This window comes from Battus philenor, unplaced genomic scaffold (genome assembly GCF_028537555.1).
Source record: "Battus philenor isolate CCGP_79_NKW_IND1 unplaced genomic scaffold, ilBatPhil1.0.hap1 SCAF_20, whole genome shotgun sequence".
Taxonomy (NCBI): domain Eukaryota; kingdom Metazoa; phylum Arthropoda; class Insecta; order Lepidoptera; family Papilionidae; genus Battus; species Battus philenor.
The window spans coordinates 4,197,055-4,219,620 of NW_027181683.1; the positions used below are offsets into that span (position 1 = coordinate 4,197,055).

General features: G+C 32.0%; 1 protein-coding gene across 1 annotated transcript in view; it reads right to left on the reverse strand.

The window, feature by feature from the left end:
- The window catches only part of LOC137922701 (talin-1-like), a 99,106-nt gene extending 81,234 nt beyond the window's left edge, over positions 1-17,872 (reverse strand). Inside the window, exon 1 of the mRNA XM_068765731.1 lies at positions 17,630-17,872. The gene's annotated coding sequence lies outside the window, so the exon portion shown is untranslated. The remainder of the gene's footprint in view (positions 1-17,629) is intronic.
- Positions 17,873-22,566: the final 4,694 nt, after the last annotated feature.

Genomic DNA, 22,566 nt, shown 5'->3' on the forward strand with positions numbered 1-22,566 from the left:
ACTGTCTGGAATCAGTATTTAGAAAATTAGTCTTTGTGTCGTACCAGAGATGGTTGATAATCGTCTGAGTCTTTATACATTGCAAAGATGTGGATTACGATAATCTTTTTACATGTACAGATGGTGATCGTTAGCCAAAAAAATGTGTAGCCTTCAAGAGAACGCTCTATATTACTGGCCACTATGTCCACAATACTTTTTAGTGTTGAATTATTGTTGCGCATTCGAATTTAAATTCGAATGCAAATTTGAATTCGGATGCTATTAATGAGATTGTTTTTGCTTTTGTGTTTGGATCATATAAAGTCTCTGTACATATGTAATACGCATCACATAAATCACGTCTGGTTTTTATTTTCTTCGCCCACAAGAAACAACTGCGTGCACAAAAGGTGTCTCACCGCAAACCGCATATAAATAATTAAAATATACAAAATCTCCGTGTGTCTTGAGTAGCAACATTGTTTCTTTTACATTATTTTCCGCTGATTGTAAGAATATTCGTTCATTTATTTTTATTATTATCTCTGGATAATTAATTCCTTAGAATAGTCCAATTAGAGCGAGACTAGAATATAACTGGACCCTCCTATGCTGTCTTTAGGTAGTGGTAGCCTAGCGGTATAGGACTAAAACAGTCGTGGGTTCGATTTCCAAGATAAAATCTAGTATAGCTCACACTTTGTACGTTAATTATATGACATTGCCCCTGCTTACGAACATGTTTACAGAGGATGGGCAACAGACTGCAATCAAGACAAATTACCACAGATCGCCAATCCGCCTGCTATGCAAGCGTGGCGATCATGTTATATCCCCCATGAATACCTTTACAAAATAGCTATGCCTTATGCGTTTATGGGCTAAAAGAAGACAACCATACAACATGTGTATCTACTAAATTAATATTGTAAACTTAAAAACTGCTCGTGCATGTGCCGTGATAGAAAACAAAAATAAAATGATGGATTAAGCATGTTACAAATTTACCTACTTTGTAATATTTATAGGCCTAACATGTTTGTAATGTGATAATTTAATCCATTCAACCCAAAGTCTTATCATTGTCCTCGTTACTTTATTTAAAAGAGCTATCAGATGATGACTTTTAGTTTAAACACTTTAATTAAATTTAAACACACGATAATTGTTTGGTCCATTTTTTCTAGATAATACATTTAACGTCACTTTAGACGAATATAATTTTATTAATATTTGTTATGAGATTTTTTGAACGTTGAACTAAGTTATCAAATGCAAATTACTGACGACATTGATAAATTGTAACAAGAGATATTTAATGTTACTTTTCAAGACCGTACAACTTAACATATGTAATCAATAATCTATTAAAATACGCTGAAATAGAACAGTATTTTTCTTATATGCGCTAGGCTGTACTTTTCTAAAAATCTTACACCCCTCTATGTAACATATATATTTTTATATTAAAGCAAAATTGTTTACTCGTGTCGAGTCCACTTTCGAATTGCAACCCTTAACAATGAAATTGCCCACTTATATGGCGTGGGACCCACGTTGGGAAACATTGGTATAGAGTGATAAATTAAATAAGAATCCACCCAAATTTGCATCCTATCGAAGTCAAATATATATTTGCTATATGCAATATATTTAACTTTGAAATTAACACTATTTAATATTAAATATGTTATTTTTTTCGAATAGACAAAATTTAACGGTGTACACCGACAATGCAATATAAAACTTGTAATTTTATACTATTCTTTCATTTCGACAAAGTCAAGTTGTGTAGTTCTGCAAAAAGGGCAAACAGCAGATATTTATTTGAAAACAAAAATATTTATAAGATTAGATAGAAGTACCCAGCGTCTCTTTCCATTCTTCTTCGCGATGTGCTAAATTTAACCCAATACAATGCAATAAATAGTTCAAGCAAAAAAGCTCATGGCAATAAACTGAATTGTTTATAATTAAAACGACCCACGTATAACATCCCACGACGACTGAACTGATTGTGTAACACGTTAAGAATGTAATAGACAGAACAAAACGACCAACAATTTTATTTTGACTAATTATTCAAGAAAACTCATTGAGCAGAGTTTAAAAAATAATTTCAAAGTCACCTTTTCACCTTATAGGCAAAAATACGATACTGAAAGGGAAAACTTTGGTATAGTCCTTATCGGATGAACATTACTGAATTCTATGTTAAAATGAATTAATAAAAAAAAATCATAAATCCCACCTTTCATTAAAGTTACTGTTTAAAATACTGTTTGTTGGATGGATCAAATACATTATGAATAATTTACCTATTTATTGATCGACTTATTTTAAAAATATGATTTTCAACAAGAACTTTTTTACCGATGAATTTGGTTGCCATTGACATGTCCAAAGGTCGATGCCATATTTGTGGTCCAAGTGTACATATCTGCTTTTTTAATATTAATTTTTCATAATTGCCAAATCTTATTATTTCAGGTCAAAAAAAAATTTAAAAAAAAAGTCTTAGAATGGCTTTGATTTGAAATACAAACTTGTTGATGAAAAATCCCTTTAAATATAATCCAAAAACAACTACAACAATGTAAGAATGTAACGGAGAACCACACATGCAAAGCAAATGTCTTTCACTACGGAAATGAATATAACCAAGCAAAAAGGACACAAAAGAATGATGTGAACATCATGATATACAGTGATATTTATTTAGATGGATACAATTAATTGAGAGTAATGAAACTATTCTATGTATGATAATGAACTACACGTGGGGAGTAATTCACTCCCTCCTCACTATTTCTTTAACTGATAAGTTAAATGAAATAATAGAACTAAAGCAAACTTCTACTTTTTAAATAAGATTAGGTGAGGAAAATGTTCACGTAGGAAAAAAACGGAAGAAACATAAAAAATATAGCCAAAATGTTTTCTAATTTTACGAACATTATAAATAAAAAGGATGTTTTATATAAGAGATGTAAATCACACGTAATCATTTTACTAGCATCGATATGACGTATTTAAAAACAGCGAAAAATTCACTGGATACTTTGTCAATTAAAGTACTTTGTAGACATAAAAATATGACGATATTCACAAGTAAAGTTGACGGTGTAACTTCAAGTCCTTGATAAATCATCGAAGATAACAAACTTCATCGCAAAATTCAGAGGTTGTTATTATTATAAAAGACAATCTAGAGGGTATCAGTTACGTCTTGTTTTCATGCGTCGATAGTAATACTTTTTATTTCAGTAAATACAAAAAATAATATCCATCCTTTCGTATATTATTGATTAATTCTTAATGTTTTCAAAACTGTAACATACACGATGATAATATTTAATTAAAACAATTTTGATGGATCCAACATGTTCTAGGACCGAAAATCCAAATCATATGTGACATATTCGACAGACACCAGACCCGTCAATTTGATTACGGACCATACACTCTCATTTACACACTCTCAACTTATACACTCGACAAAGAGGAGTCTTGTTATCAAGATTATGTTTAGTGGGTTGTGAAGTCGCTGCACGAAAACTATTTAACGTTTTTCTATTTGATGTTTCAAAATCATAGTCCTTTTTCAGAACAGGGAATCGCAGTATTTATACTAACAAGCAAAAGCTTGTCTTACACTTACAGGTGTAAAAGCTTTGAAGGGGTGAATGTATAATTCATTTGCTCTCAACTAATGTACGGTACATCCTATCCAAAATCAATGGTTTCAGAAATAATAAATAATGATAATATAGTAAAAAAAATCCGGTTTTCAAAATTCGAATTACTACATATTAAAAATAATTATTGGTTCATGCAGTCTTAGTATTGCCAGAAGGCATTATAAATAGAAACATATAAATTAATGTAACATTTTAGATTGACTTCTTCATACATATAAACTTATACAAGACGATTGGAAATACGTGTAAATAAATTAAAACTTTTCGCAAACAAATGACCTGTACATTAACTTCTGTAAAGCTTTTACACCTATAACCATACACGTGTGACAACAATAACCTATTTTCTTCTTAACGAGTAAAGGTAACTCCGAAATAGTATTTCAACAGACATCCGTCCGTGGGCGACAACGTGCCCACGCTCGCTTAAAGGTTGGCCGGTAGGGCCTTATTGGTGTCGTGCGAAAGTTGTTCTGACGTAAACTCTCCGCTAATTATATCATTATGTATTTTTCGTACCAGTCTTCGGTATAATTATACGAAATAACAATTTCCTGTGAGACGTAAATAGTATTATTATCATGAGAAATATAACATGCTACAAGCGCTTTATTTTATCTCAGGTCTATTATGACGACAATAATCTGTTTATTATTTACTTGTTATGTAATAAGCATTCAAAGATGTAAACAAAAAGTATCTTCGATTTGAAAGATAGTGAAGCAATAATCTTTTTATTTTTAATACTGTTTAAAATAAGACCTTGTTTTAAATAAAATAAATTTTTAGACGTCTTAGAACATCAAAATCAGTTATCATTTACCTCCAGGAAGCCGGTATCGGCCCTTTGGGGCGGCCAATTTAGGAAACCCTGTTTTAAAGTTATGAGAATATTTCAATACATTTCATGCAGATAATTTAAAACAGTTTTCTTCATATTTCGATGTTTAGTGATCTTCATCTCATTTATTTATCAACTACTGAAGTGAAACTGATTAAATGGATAAATACACGTATATGTAATAGTTATTCATCGATGATAGTTTTCGAACTTGTATATTTCGTACAGAGAAAGCTGATTTTTTTTCTGGGCCAATTAAGAACCAAAAACGGCAACACGTGTGGAACCTTCACATGATAATTATTGGTATCTCGTCAAGCTACTCATCAATATCTTTAGTGAATAGAGCGATTTCAAACTAAACCAACAATAGCAAATAGGCGATCTGGGACCCTTATAGGTAGCAAAAATCGGAAGACTAAAGTGCTTGGTCTCTACATTGAGCGTTCGCCTAACTTCAGAGTTAGGCGGCCTGCCGATCCGGTGAAATATCTAACGGCAGCATAGGTTCCAGATTGATTGGGCTAAGCGCCCTTCTTAATGTTTTTGCAGATGACACTAAATAAACCAGTTAAGTAACTTTAAATTACATGTGTATTTTGGTATTGTTATTGACCTAAAATTATCAACAGAACAGCATTAATTAATAGTATATAAATTAGTTTTTAATTCAAGTAGTAAAGTTAAAGACAGATATTTTATTATAAAATGTTACCGCGTTTTGGTTACCATCTGTGATGTTTTACGAAATACAAAAATCATCTTTATAAAATACTCTAGTATTGAGTTATAACCTCAGGTTTAACATAGTATCAAAACTATGGTTAGTTTTATGAATGATTTGATTTGAAGAAACGTGTCCCCTTTTTTCAATAAATAAGCATAAAATCCCAAAAACATATGTACTCACTCTTTATATGTAATAGTATTTAAACACAAGCTACCTTTAAAGAAAAGAAACTGGGTAATCATCCCTAATATATATTAACGTCCAATCGAAACCAAAAGTCCGGTCCGATCACGTAGCGCACTGACGTCATGGAGTCGGTGCCCCGCGCACATGTGGCAGTCAATAAACGACGTCATGCCATTCATTACGCGGAAAAAGATTTGTAATTGTTTAAATTCGGAACTCATATTAATACCTCGACTCTAAACCGCATAATCATTAATAAAAGGAAAACAGCTGTAATAGAGGTCATTGATTAAAGGCATATCCATTCATAATCCAGAGGGATAAGTCTGTTTAGTTTTATAAATGCTAACCATTGATGTTTTTAGTAGCATGTGTTAGTTTCTGTTCAGTATTATTGATACTGGACATAAAACGATGAGCTGATATTAAAAATAACAAAATGCGAAAAATTCGAATGACGTCATCGATGTTATTTAATCCCGTACACAGAAAAATTTTAAATAGGAATATCAATCTTTTTAAGTAACCAGACAACGTAAATATGTATGTTTGTATGTACACGTTGAGTACTCGCTACTTGACCTACTTTTTCTATACTATGGTCATCTGTAACACATAAAATTGAGTGATATCTCATTTTAATTTTTTCTTAGTAATTAAGCATATCCATATTTCTTTTCTAACGTGAACCATAATGAGTCTTAAATAAATAAAGGAAGTGCATCATCACTCATTGCATCAGCTGGTCTATGGCGTCCAAATTAGAACCTTAAGGCTCGAGAGGTCGTAAAATTTTATTAAAAGTTAAAAATATAATTTAAAAAAGTTTATTGTGAAGCAAACATAGTTTGTAAAAAAATTACTTCAGTGAAATCTTATATCAATTAGGTTGTCTTTGGCTGTTAACACTCTCGTCATTTCTAATTACGTCTTAAAGCGGAAAACAAGTGCATTTCGGTATAAAGAGCGCCGTAGTCACAAAGTTTCATGCACACTCGTTTTTACTACACAAGCGTTTATTTTAAGTTCCATCAGTAACATTGGTATCAAATTATAAAGTCCATGTTGTAAATGAGCTCAGCGCACTTATATATTTTAACCCACATCATAGTATTAAAAAAGTGCAACATTTGTGAATTTCAACGATAGTGCATAACACGCTATTCTCACGCTCTGGAATTTCGTTTCACGAATGTTTATCGCAATAATTTTCGTAATACTATCAGGGCATTGAGCGATAAGGCGGTGATCCGTCTTGGTACGTAAATAAGCGAGGGAAGCGAAGTTTGGAATCTATTGTGGCAGCATAAATTCGACCATCTTTGATTTTTAGTATTTTCTGTGTTCAATATAAATATTTATTTTAATTATTTTTTTTGAGTACAGTAATTTTTTGATATGTCAAACGTTTGTGAAACACAAACATTGACAAAACATGATTTTTGTTAGAAAAAAAACTTAGCAAAGACGTTCTACTTAATACTTTAAAATTACGTCACCCGTTGTGTTATTCAAATTTTACTTATTTCTGTAGTAGCCTCTGATGTTAAAATCTGACGCAAATCAAGGTATTTCCGTGTTTAAGAATATTACTACTTTACTTAAAGTTACCTATTCATTAGAAATCATTTTTTTTTAATTGCACAAAGGCAATATAGCCGCTGCGTTTTTACCTTTTGTAAAAGTGGAATTATTGATGGAATTATTACCTGGTTCTGTCACTCCTAATATATGAACACAAAACATTGCAAGTTATTTGTAGCGGAAATAGTATATGCAAATTTATTCCGCTGCCCATGGTCGAGTGCATTAGTTTTTATTACTTGCAGATTGATTTTCCGCAAAATTTTAAAATATGTTTTGTGAATGGGATCACATCGTTGAAGTTATATGTATAATATAATTGGATTGCTTTGGCTCAATTGCAAACTTAGTATTTATTTATTACGATTGGATAACAAAACTATTATTTTTTGGTTATAGTTGTAAAACCATTAAGGCTCTATAGCTCATTTTCTGTCTATTACTGTACTGGAATAATAAATAACATAATGATAACGCGAAAAAGAGTTTTAATTATACAGATTACTACAAGTAAAAATTAAATATTATTAAAAATTTCTCCCTGCAGAGTGAACGATTCGAAGTTATTGCTCTGTCGAATTCCAGCAGAAAATAAATATTACAAAGTCATCATTTTATACAGGGTGATTGGAAATAGGTGTAAATCAATGTTTTTTGCAGGCATGTGAGCTATAAATTCACCTTTTAAAAGATTTTCCACCAATCACTTTGTATTCTCTTTTACTTTAAGAAATATCTACAAATCTACGGGATTTAACTTTGACAATATTTAAATTAATTTAGTACATGTAGGTAATGTTTAATATTAAAGCTCTAAAACATATGTTATAACATACGAACCACTACCATAATTTTAAGAATTTTCTAAATTTAAATACATCGGTTTCCTTATAACGTACGAGGCAAAATTCGTGGTACAAAAAACCTTGCCGCCGTTATATGTGGGTCAAGGTTAATTTTAATGTCATCTATATGCTAAGATCACGAATAAAAAATAAATAACCAATGACGTAATGCATGACGCACTGTAACGGAATCTCAATCTGTGTGACTATGCAAAATTTGTATGAGGCACTTTACCCTTTGTTGCAACATTTTAAACTTTGCTTTATACAGATACAAAGACACCAAATATTCAAAAAAAAAACATTCTAAAAGTTAGTGGAAGCCCATTTAGTGACGTCAGATCCAATAACACGGCCAACAACAGCTTAATTGGAGTTATACCATGTTTACTATAATAACTAATTTTCATACTGCTAATTTTCTATTATTGTTTCAGTTGTTATAATGCTGCTAGCCTTATGCTTGTTACATTTCGTTTTGAGCCATAAGAACTGAGGTCCGCAAGCTACTAAATAAATAAAAACCTGAGACTAAACGAGTCTACACGTGTTAGGTGTAGTGTCTAGACTTTCCACTAGAATATATGTACAAAATAATGAAGGCTCCCCGAAACCTCTTTGCGGGTGGAAATTTTGTAAAATACGTTCTTATCTGACCTCAACACGTCGAAAGTTGTATTCCTACAAAATATCAAGTCTCTAAGCCTTATAGTTCCAGATATATCGTGATGAGTCTTTATATAAGTTTAAAATTTTATTTCACGTTCATACCAATTTACTGATATGCGATGTGTTAAGGTTTGTGGTTAATTTTTTTGTTCTACATAAAAACATTTCTATTGTTCCAAAATCAGTTATTTAGACTGCCTATACAATGTTTTTTTTATATAAGTTAATCAATATATCCTAAGAGTTAATGCTCGCTTGACTATCACATCGAAAATACTAGAAAGTAATTCTTTAACTAATCATAAAAATAAAAATGAATACAATCATTAAGGCGAATGAGTCATATGTTGGCAAGTTTACAGCGCATGGGTTTCTCATAAACCAGTCGTTGGAGTAAACATTTTGATTCATAACACGCATTACACAATCCCTTGACAACATTATAACTCCATTATATACATGCATTAGACGGATAATTTATTTTGAAACTGGTAAAAGTATTCTATTTTAAATTGATGATAGTTTTTTAATACATTTGTAATTGTTATCATGGCCAGTGTCTATTGATTATCGAATTTAAAATTAGACAATTTACAATCACTTTCAAATGCAAGCTCTATTTCAGTATAGAAGTCGCTGATATATGTTTCCATTTTTTCATAGAGAATGCTAAGAAATGACCATTACTGTATTTATGAACTAAGAAAGTAATTAAATTTTAATTTTTCTAGTTCCTTAATAAAAAGGCTTCAAGCTTCTCCAACACGAAAACATACAATATACTATTTACCATGTTAAAACGCAGATTTTAAAATTGATAACACAAACTAACGGTCTGTAAATTGTAATATTTTTCCATAAGAATCTAGAGAGTAAAAGTAAATTTAAGAAGATGGATACCAGAAACTGAAGAAAGATTTTTGAAATCGGTGAAGTCGTTACCAAATTATTTTTGACCAAGGGAAATAGAGGTTCATTTACATGTAAATATGTATAACACATCGAAAATACTTTTTTTTTATTTAAGCAGAAAAACTATCGTAAACCTCTACCTGGGAGCAATGACTTAAAGTGGACTTCTAATAAAACTCCCATCGCGTCCCTTTTTCGAGTAAGGAAGTAACTATTTCGTCTCTTGTTTTATTAGATTGAAATCTAATCCACATGCAAACAGTTTTCTTAACGGAGTAACACTATAGCATTTCCTCTGCGACACTAATGCCCGTTTTTCTAAGCGATGTCCCCACTTCTCAACTCCAAAGATTACTCTACATTTCTAGCATTCACATTCAAAATCACTTTTCTTTTACGTTAGTTACAGTTTAGCATGACAGCCTAAAACTGAAAACGGCTATAGATTTTTTTACCCGACAGTGATAGCCGTTTGAAGTAAACAAGAGAACTGAGACCGTAATCGCTTTACGCAAACCTTAATCTTTGCAATATAGCACACAACGCGTAGCAACTGCGCTAATTACCGATACATAAGATTATCGTTGTATAGTGAATAAGAGGCTTTAATTAATTACATATAGGCCGCGCAGAATGGAATTCTTTGTCAATGGACTCGTTACATCGATTGAAACGGATATTTTAAGCACTTACAAAATAATGACTTCAAATAAGTTTCACCTTCGTTATCAACAGACTTAGAAGTACTTATAGATGAAGCAATTAACATTATTAATGGTCTCTAAGTTAGCTTACAACTTAATAAAATAAAACACCACGACTACAACTACAGTGATATAAAAGAACTCTCATTTTACATACCCTCTGATTTGTAAACCGGGACATTCGTCTGATACATGATCGAAGTAATATTTTACTCATCATTTTAATTTTAGTCATGGGACATGGACTTCACCCATAGATTTCCAATAAGATCAGTTGGAAGTGGCATCGCAAGTCTTCCGACGAGCTTTACAAGATAGCCTGTCTGGCGAACGTACTACGCGACGCTTACCGGTTCCTGGTCTCCTTAACTTTACACTCCTGGGCCTACGGCCACGTAATGTCATTAAAAACAATTAAATATTCTAATTTTGTACCATTTCATGCATATATCTGATTATATATAGGTATCGTTAAATAAGGGTTAACTTTTATAACAAAGGTTATCTTTGTCAAACAAATGTCTGTCGGTCAAGTTTTCCTATTTATGTCTGGACGCACATGACTAGGTGGTTTCGGTTTAAAGAGAATCGTAGTTAGTGAAATCACACGGTTAAGGAGACCCATCATTGTAAGTTACTAAGTTGGAAGCACCATTCGTTAGCTATACAAGATTTTATAATTCCTTAGCGTCTATATATAGCAAATGGTTCTTTCTAAAAGTTAACTAACTTCAAGGAACAAGAAAATAGTTCATCTGGTTCACAAAGTGATTTAGTTTGAATGGCAATAACTCCAAACATTTCTATTGTACTTATTTATTTTCTTAACACGTCGAAACTTTATAACATTTCAACAAAGACTTAGCTGAACAAACAACGAATTGAAAACATCGTATTTGATTTCCACCAACTCTTCATATGCGTAGACCCTTGTTATCGCTAACGACAAAGTGGGATGTATTAATTATATGAAAGTGACAAAACAATTAACGCATTATTAAATCCGGTAATGACGTCGTGTTAAATACAAAATACTTTAGGAACGAGGAAAATTAATTTAAAAACGACTATATGATAATTTAAATATCTTTTTATTATTAATAATATTTAAAGAAAATATATTTACTCAAACTGATATGCGTTACTTGCTGTGCAAAAAGCAATTATTGGGGACACAGAAACATTGCAGAAAAACGAAAGCTTAAATTACTGGCAGAACAAAAACAAGTTTCAATGAAATCAATTAACGTTTTATTTAGAAACCGGATCAAGATCATCATTATTTCAGCAGTAAATCACAGGACAGGGTTCTACGGCTTGCCGTATCAGAGTAAAAAAAAAGTTTGTTTTCACGAATGGATGTCGCGGAAGAATTCACCGAAACTGTCTCTAACAGAAGACCTAAAAGCCGTATTATATTGACACAGTATATATGCACTTACAAAATAGTAAGAAACAGGTTCCATTCTATCTTTTCATTTGGTACACTTCGTTCTCAAAGCAATAGCGATATTGTAAAGTAAATGTGTCATCATTATCATATCAGTTATAGAACATCTACTTCTGGACATAGTCGTCTTCCACAGATCTCATCACACCGTCTTCTGTCAACCTTAACAAAGTCGTCTGTTCACTCCAGAAATTTTAGCCCCCTGCGGCCATCTGTTCTGTGCGCTATGTGGCCTACCACTTCAACTTGCCAATCCGCTGGACTATGTCGATAACTTTCGCCTACGGATCTTATCATTCTTGATTCGACCTCGTACAGTAGTCCCGAGTATAGCCACACGACTAGTTGAACGACTGTGAACTTGCCAATGAGGATAGATATATGTATATATTTATCAAAATCTTTTACTGTGCTAATATACAAAAAAATCTATTTGCGCACAAGCAGGAGTCTCATTCGCTCACACGATATTTTCTGTACAAAATAGTTTTCCTTCAGCTTTAAGTAAATATGCATATGTATATAAAGTGTACTACTTTATCTTTAGATGGTCGCAAAAATCCATTAGCGGAAAACATAGTATACTTTTTTTACAATAGTTTTCCAAATTCAAATTTCAACAACCACTGAAGCCGGGATCGTCGATCATGCAAACTATGGCTAATTAGTTATTGGTTAGACGGTCCAACATTCGACGAAACCGCTGCCTGGCCGGCTGCCAGAGCGATGAACTCATTGTTTTAGATGAAATCAGGTTACGAGGCTGCAGAAGAAGCGATTGACGGCTTCCCGGAGTTCGTATAAAAAAAATCATCAACATCCGTATTACGTAACTCTGTACAAGTTTCCTTTTTAGTCATTTACATAAATATGACATGATATGAATAATATGTACGAATGTGGAATACGCATCTGAGAAAAATCTACATCATATAAAGTCCCCCATTGAGAACTAGAATAAAAGTTGTATTTGAAAGATTTTCAAATAGTGTTCCATAAATCAACGTCAAGCCGAAATACGGTGATATGTAAAAATGTTGATCATTCTTATCATCATTGTGAATAATGATGATAAGGATGATTCAACCGCAGGCCGTTCACTGGTGGTCAGCCATAGGTCAACCTCATAGATTTGTACAAAGTTTTAGACACGGATAAATTAAAATTAAAAAAAAAACTATGTTTACTTACACAAAATAAAGACATTACGTTAAATTTTTATAGTGCATTTTTGTGCACTTTTTTTGAATAAGAAAATTTATCAAACGAATTCAGATTGTCGTTAATTTATGGGAAACATATGTTAAGTATTAGTAATTATATTTTGAATTAATATTACTCAATTTTAGTTTAGCGTTAAAACTTTATACATCGTGGCGTTTTCTAGATAGTAGTGTCTTATGCAAGAAATTGTTCAGTTGCTACCTACAAGGCGTTTATTTCTGTCATCCAACTGCAGGCGCAAGTAATACAGTGTTCCAATTTCAAAAGAGCCGTAACTAGCGAAGTAACTGTGCTAATTAACCATCTTACGTCTCAAAGACTAAATAGAGGACATGACGCTTTTATCTATTATCTACTATAAACTATTGTTACTAGTTTTTTAATGTATTTTTGTACAAAAACCTCGTATTATTTTTTACTAATAGAAAACTTTTAATATAAAAAATAAATACTTTAATGTTATTTTTCACATATAGTACACACGTAGTTCATTATGACGATGATCAGAAATATTAGATCAGCTGAAACTCTTTATTTATAACGCTATTTTTTTACATAAAAAGTTTTTTAAAGACACCGACAGACAGATAAAAGTTCTCAATATGACTGTGAAAGGCCAACGTAAATTCTTAAACATTTACAAAATATTTTTTCAAGGCTTAAATCGTGGAATGCTTCATAGTCTGTAATCGCCTTTACAAGGCTATAAACAAATCTTAAAATATTGTTATTGAGAACACTGTTATGAATTGGCATAGACTGGGCGTAGACTATCAAATTCATCGATGCAGTGTATAATTGCGCAAACGCGAATACGTAGCGTTATAAAACGCCGCATCGTTGGGCGCCAGCTTTAAGCAAGCTTTGGTATAGAAATGGCGGTTCATTGAAATCCCGTGAGTCTTTATCAGCGGAGATGACTGCTAAGGAATTTAAAAGGATACAAAAGAACCTTCTCGTAATGGCAGGGTATCTAGTTTGTTCGAAGATTTCTCTCCAAAAATAAACAAACATGTTTTTCATAGTTTCAGCCTTAAGACATCTAGATAGAAGAATAAAACCGTTTGGAAGCGGCCTACATCTAACATATTCGGTCGACCTTAACAAGTTCGTCCATCTTGTTGGTGGAGGGAACTTATTTATTCAGAACGCTAACTTGATAACTTTCGTTAGTCTACGGATTTCCTCATTGGTGATTCTCCAAGACTCGCCGAGCGACTGCGAGGTTACCAATAAGGTCTAGAGAAAAGAGGTTCAGGCAAAAATTCAGACGAGGGTAAATGAAGCGCATCAGTGGATCGGTGAACTTAGACATTAAATGAATTACAATCACAGCTTAAGGATCGAAAAAAAAATCAATTTACTTATAGTCACGTAGCGCTGCATCAGCAGTTACCGTCTTGCGTTCCAATGCCTTGAATGTTGGGATCAGGTTGCATCGGACATTGATGCTACGTAAGCAGATTCTTTTTACGTATGTAACACCACCACTCTCACTCGTGCAACTATATGAGAACATGGACCGAAAATGTTGCCGGGAATTCCGCAACAGCCTTCTGGCATCTCTTTTTCTTTTATCTGTATATCTGTGGCTTGGTTTCTTTCGATGTTGGATCTTAGTGCAGAATTTCTCCGATATTTGTGTAAATATAGTCGTTGACGATAACATTATGAGCTGCGTCCTCTACCGACTACGCAAGAAAATATTGCAAATGAAATTGACACTTTCACTGCAATACCTACACCAGTGACCGAGGTTAAAAACCTCAAAAGTGTTATGTAAGAAGTCTTTAGAATGTAACTTATTTCGCTAACAGAAATCAAAAGATAATTGAGACGGATTAATCTGTTTATGCCATACTAAAGATAAAATTATATTTCGAACTTCGATTAAATGAATAAATCCAACATGATGACAGCTATACTTTTATTTAACACTTGTTATATATACATGAGATTAGAGAGTAATCAGAGTTAAGGATGCGTTTACATGGTGAATGGTGAAATTACCTTACACTCTGAACACAATCACTCCAAAATCTACTCAAACAATATAAACTGTGACAAAAACATGTTGTGAAGGTAGCAGAATCAAAAATGAAAGCAAGTTTAGTAGGTAGAGGTCATCGACGTACCTGATACTTCTCCCTACAAATTGATGGGCCTGGCACCCGAAAATTGAATTCACGAAATTCTGAAAAGTTACGTTTCTGTTACTTAAACATCTTGCTCTTTGACGTGTAAACGCATCTTTAAATGTATATTTTTGTTGACGCCCACTACAGTCATCTGTCTCTTTTACTCAAAAGTGCGTTATATTAGCTCTGTCTGGCAAATAAAACACAGCCCATTTAAATTATGTACCCAGAGAGAAGATTTATTACCAATTAAAGAGTTAACAAGAACTGCCCTCTAAGTTAATAAACTGCATTATTGTACTCTTCATACACGACATATTAAATGATAAAAGCAAGGACATTGTTACGCATATATAAACAACAGGACAGGTACCTGTGACCAAGTTAGAACACACGATAGCCGCGCGCTACAATCATGTAGGAGACCATAAATAGACGTTGTAAGACGGAAGGCACGCCTTGTGGTTACACTGACTATTTCCATATCTGTGATGAATGATTTCGTACGCCGACCAATGAACCACGCATGCCTATAGAACAGCGCTAATTATGCTATGTTTTGTAACATAACATTACAGAATTATTACACAGGGTGATTAGTTATAAGTATGAAAGTTTAAAAGGGTGAAAATATAGCTCCTAGGCTGTCAATTAATGAACAGTTCATCCTTTCCAAAAATCAATGGTTTCAGAAATCAAATTCGTATAGTTTTTATGTAGTTCATGTAATAATCAAATAGTATCAGAAATCATTTTCAAAATTAAGAATACCATATATGAAAATTAAATATTGTTGAACATGGCCCAGTCACATTCATAGTTTCAAAATCATCTCCTATTAACAATAGATGTAAAAGCTGTATAGCTTTCAAAGCTTTTACACCTATAACCAATCTCATGTATATTGAATAATTTGACATTAGACGAACAAAAAACTTTTAGGCAATCTACATTGCGCATTCACTTGCAAAATAATATTTGCAAATCGTGGTGTGAAGGAGTTTTCTGTTTAAATTAAAACTATTTACAATGTTTTCTCATTAAAATAAAAATGTGAAAGATATACATAATATTTTATTCCTTCAATATTAATAAATACACCTATGTGCATAGCCCCAATTATTATTGGATAGATTTAACTCTGAAAATAAATCATTAAAATTTAAACTTTGTAATGATAAAATGCAATCTATTTGTAATTACACAATCTTGCAATTAACTCATGATTTTAGGCATAGTTTCACAATTCTGAAATTTGGTTTGCAACTGAAGAGCACATGACAATAACATAGCTTTTATCAATAAAAATACCTAACAGCAAAGTACAGTTTGAAACATTTCTGTGTGATATTTTGTGTGGAAAGAGCCAAATATATTTTTTATGCAAATATTATTTACACAGTAGTAATTAACAAGTCACAATATCCTTAAAATCTTAACCGTGCCAAAATCTTGTGAAAGTTACATTGGCTGCTTTCCTTAGTGCTAATTATGTCATTGATATATTAAAATTATGATATTCATCCATATTATAATGATTAATAAAAGATCATTGTGTTAGATAGTCACTATTTTGTTACACAGCCGATACTGGCCTAAAAGGCCATTAAATATTCTCCGAAGCAACATATAAAATTAATCAAAAATGTTTTGTTACTTATTAACCATTACAAGTATACATAGTAGAAGTTAAAAGTTTAAATAAGTAACAACAATAATTAAGTTATTGCTGTGGTTTCTGACGAGTATATCCTGAAGATGAAGGAAACAAATTAAAATTTTGCAATCAACATGATTAGGATATAGATATAGTATATTTTAATAGCCATAGTGATACATAATGTACAACCTTCCCATCATTTGATAATTTCATGTAATTATGGACCTCTTGTACTGTATTGTTTTGATAATTTACTTTCTATTTCTGTTCTATTCATAGATATGAGCTTTTACCCATAATAAAACAGCCAAATAGGTGCAGAAGTAACATTGATGAATAGACATTTAAAAATTGGCAAATAGTAAATCATTTTCAAAATATTATAAAAGAATGTAAACTGGTAGTTTTAAGTAATTATTAGCATAATAAGAGTATTTATCTACTGTTTTATCCAACGATCTGCGATTCTATTTTAAATTTATGATGTCATACTTTATTTAGTACATATGATGTAAATGGGTGACCTTTAAAAAGCTGAAGTTACTGGTTAATACACCACTAATAGTTTAAAAAATTTGATTAATAATTTAATTAATTACCTTAATAAAGATAAACTTTAGTAATGTCAACAAACGTTAAAATGTTTTCATACTCGGTGTAAATTGCCTTATACTGAAGTACAGCTTATTTTTTAAAATAAATCATATATTACTACGGTAGAAATAATTTAGAATTAGGTTATGCAGAGCTTACGATCGATATCGTATATTTATACTTAATCCTGAAAGCTCCTGCTACAAGATGGCGGGAATACAACTCGGCCGAATAGAGGAGGATAGAAGCTATAGGAAGCACTGTAATACCGACACGACCTTAATTTGGAAGGGTAATACGTCTCCTCAAACAGATGTATGGTTTCTAAATTCTTATGAGTTTTAAGAAATTTTGTCAAGGCCTAAATTAATACATAGTTTGGAGAATGCGATGAAATTTTAATACTCACGGTTGTTTTTTTCTTTCAAGGCTTCAAACATCACAAAACACTTATTTTTTTCACAAGCACTTACACGCCCTTATAGTATGTAACAACATCACGAGTACACTGCGCCCTCTGGTGGACAGCCAATCAGTCCGTTTAATTGCTACACTACGTGCTGCTATCTTCACACCTTGACTAATTTAATTTGTTTGTTTATATTATTTAAAACGTCTAATAGGTTATTACAAAGAAATTAAACAAGTAAATTCACAACACTGTTTTTAATGATTTTTATTAAAAATTTAGACTCTAGACAAATGCGAATAGCAGAGACTAATGCCAAGTATTGATTTTTTTATACAGCTGTGATTCACGCCTTCGCAAAACGTAATCGCCAAGAGTTCCGTGCAAAGTTGTATCACCGACTTTGACTCATCGTTATTTTATTATTTTGTACAGTTTATTTCCGTGATTTTGTAGGCATAGAAATACAACAAAGGCCTACTAACTACGTTTACTATTTCAGTAATATCGTTTCGTCGAAACAAGATAGAATAATTATTTTATGCTTGCTAAAGTATTTATTTATTCATGTCTTTTTACCAAATCTTTGTAGATTATCACTATCCTAAACTTATCTTATGGGTTTATCACTACTCTTTTTTACAGATACCACAGTAACAGCATTTAATTCATCTATAAAGAAACTACTTCAGGGTATTTCTCTCAGAAAAAAAAACTACGATCACATACAAATTTTAATGCTGGGAGTTGACTAAACTTGTAGTCTGTGAAGTTGATAAGCGCAAAATCATGTTTGTATTTAGGACTATGTTTTAATTTGTAATGTTTCCTTAAAATTTAAAAAGGTGTTGAATAAAACTACAAATATATATTAGATAAATAATGGGAACCATATTTTTATAAGTACAGATTTAACACTGATCGGTATTTTTATCTGTTTATCGTAATGTTAATATCGATTCTAACACCAAATCCTGAAAACCCGTTTTATTTATGCATAACCATTAAAAACAGTTTTATTGAGACATTTCGTCATTATTATTTTTTATTTGAAATATTGTATCCGTCTTATAAGAAATTTTTGTAGCGTTTTATACTTTTATGGACGGAAATAATTTACTTCATATTTTAATTCATTTAATGTTTTATTGGGTTAAACTTTAAAATATGATCTTTTCTTTCAATATTTTGTGTGTGGACATTAAATTCCAAGACTTTCCACTAATTTAGCTATTAAAAAAACCTTGTGAGATAGAAGAAAACTGGTGTCCTTTTATTTTTATTTTACTTTTTAATGTATTCTCTCCAAGCGAAAATTTGCTATTTTTATTGCAGACGTCATTTGTCATGCCTATCTTTACTAAGGCACATTCACTTAGCTTGTTTACTATTTTCAAGTTTATAGAACAATTTTGGTAAAACAAACTGGTAAATTTTATTAAAATTTGTATTCTAAAAATATAGTTAGATTATACTTTTTATTTAAAATGAAAGAAAAGTGCAGCAGAATAGCAACAAATATTTTACAAGAATATATAGATTCTGTTTAAGAATAAGAACAATGATTATTAACTAGAACGAACTACGTTGAACTGAAACGGCAATTTATATGCTAATACTTGCTATTTTTTTAAATCTTTAAATTTATGCAACACGTAATCAATTTTGTTAAAAATGCCCATTCACTAAAATAATCAAAATGACTTTTGTACATATCTATATTTACTTCTCAAAATTTATTACATTTAGGTTCAGCATTTTAATGCAACATTCGATTTGCTATAAATTAAAATCTTCCTATATAAAGTTTATTTAATTCTATCTTGCTGACTTCACAAGTTTGTGAAGTATTAAAATTTATTTTTCATGGTTATATTCAATGTTAAAAGTTACATGTTACAGATTGTTTTGTGGAAAAATAAATTTAATAAGTTTTTGATTCAAACTTCATAATTGGAAATATTTACGTAGCGCCATTAGCTACTAGATGGCGTTGTCTCTGATCGATGCAGGGACGATTGAAAGAATTCCAAAATTAAAGAAACATTTTTTGTTATCCGTTTTTTAAACTTTAATACACTTTAATAAAAATAACGTTAACAATGATTCATCAAACTTAGCATGATACACTAAGCAAAAATAAAAAACAAATAATACTAAAGAATAAATTACTTTTATTTATCCCTTTTTAATATTTTACTTACATTAGCTGTGTCCGAGATATTCGTTATTTTCAAATGTTACATATAGTAATGGAGTATTTACATATATATCGCCGACTATCTACTGTAATCTCTCTACCAGCTCAATTAAACTTCCTATTTTATAAAGTAATGATTCAGAAATATGTTACATTATTTTATAATTCCTTTCGGAATGCAAGAAGGTTATATCTTCTGGCAACACAGTCTGTAGCGACAGGTAAACAATATTTAATATTAAAACATAGCAGCCTGAATTTTGAAAACGGTTTGTATTACTATATTATCATCACGTTATCTATTATTTTTTAAGAGTTTTGATTTTTTAATGTATCTTCACTCGTTGCTTTTAAAGCTTTTACATCTATTACTAATCGCCCTGTATATATTCGGAAAATAGTTGATACAAAACCATTTGAAGCATAAAAATCCTACGAATATTGTTATATACGCTATCGTTGTTAAACTATTATGTATACTAAACTCATGGCTGAATCGTCCAACGTTCAACGACAATTATTTACGATTGCATTTTCTCTGTAGAAGTTGTTGCTGTTAGTCCTAAGGCTTTTACAGCTTCATCTGAACTGAGTTTACGGAGCGGAAGGGTCCGTGAACTTAAAGTTATTTACGGGCAAACCAAAAACTTGTGTTGTTCTTTATGCTACTATATCGGCAAAAAGTTTTCCCATCAAATCTAGTATTGTGTTATGTAATTTTTTAGGTCTTAACCATAAAATAATATGTACCTGGTGTTTATACCAAAACGCTTTAAATATGACATGAGTATTATCTAATAATATTAGGAATGGACGCCTACATTATAGATTATTTGATATATTGGTTTTGGTTTTAGTGAGAATTATATTATACCATTTTTCATATATTGTACAAAATCTGTACATTTAGTAAGGAAACAATCAATAGACGTTTTAATGTCCCTCGATCAATTTTTTTGATAATTTGTCTATGAATAATATTATAAAATTATGAAAACAACTCAATAACCTTTGTTTTAGGACCAGACTTTTACTGCTGCCCCGGTGGCGTTTGTAGAGACCGCGAGTCCAAGAAGGTAGGACGCAGAGGGCGCTCTGCCTAAGACTCTTTTTAAGGCAGCGAAGTTGGAGGCACCCGAAGGAAAATTGGCTCGGGCCGCTACATACTACTGTTTTACCATATTCTGAGGCCGCCAAGCTCTTTAATTTTTTAGGGCCCCTACGGTGGGACCTCGGCTTGGACATTCTGACACATGGGTACCCGAGACGACCAAATCTCGACTTGTCGGTTGCTACTGCCTATTTAATAACACTACTACCACTTCGGAAACCACTGAAAGAAGTGACGGAAGAAATTTTTATTCCATTGTTCAATTTTTTTAATATAAAAACACTATGTTAAATACTTTGGCAACTAAACATATATGTTGTCATTTGTCACCCTTATGCATTAGTTAATCTGATAGAGGGGTAGTCAGAGTTATGAATATTTTTATTGTTATGCGAGGGGACAAAAGTCTGATGCACAATAACTTTGATTGAGCCGCTAAATGTATGACGACATTTACAGGTACAGTCAAGAAATTAATAAAACGACTTTATATTATAACATTATTTACAAAGATAGCATTAAATTGATTATTCCCAGCATTGTTTAGACCATAGGAAGGTTTTTGACTTCCGTATAAACATTAACACGTCTGTAACATGAATTATTACATGAGAAAGAATAGATAAATAGTCAAATGACACAATCAGACTTGAAGCAGTCTTCTATAACCGATATTTTAGCTTAAAGCATGGGCTCACTTAAGCTAACTTGTTAAAAATCAGCGTAACTTAATAATGCTTTAACTAATGAAGATCTAACTTATGATTATATTCTCACTTTGTTCCCACCGGTAACCAAGTTAAATCAACTTGGCTGGACTAATGTACCTCGAACCATTCGGACCTCATAAATAATTTAAATCTAGTAAAAGCAATTATTTTATATCGTTCCCTAGTGTTATAAAAGCACGTATTGATAAAATTTATTTATACGAAATAAAGCATTAAGTATGAAGATATTGAACTGTGGTAGCCCAGCGTTGAAAACAGAGACTTGCTATCATAAATAGCACGTTCGATTCCAGGGATACAATCTCATATAATTCACATATTACACTAATTATTAAGGATTGCCATTGTTGACAAAAAAGTTTCCAGAGGATGGGCAGCAACGTCGTCTACGTACCATAATACCACACTGCGATCGCCAACCGCTCTGCAAAGTGTGGCGATTATAATATGTCCCCCATAAATATCTTTGGGGGAGGCCTAAGTCTTGCCGTAGGCGTCTATGGAAGAAACGACCAGTGAAAATGAAGATAAGGTTTTCTATAGACTGACTGATGATCGCATGATCATATTATCCGCCTTGTATATTATACTGTATGTGAAAACTACACTAAGACTACCGTCATAAATAGAGTGAACTACAATATGCTTCGCGTATCAAGTTTAGGTTCAAATAGAAAATCGATTTGGCTACAAAGACAAAAGAATGATATAAGTCGAGAAATCGAGACCCAACAAATGTAGCACGCGGTCGCACCCGGGAGTCGCCAAACGGTGCACGGCTTACGTCTACCAACTCACATCACTGCAGAGTAACTCCTATATTGAAACAACTAGATCCACCGAGGAGTCCCAGAACCCCTGGCACGGCTACCATGTAAAACAGGTGAACCCACTC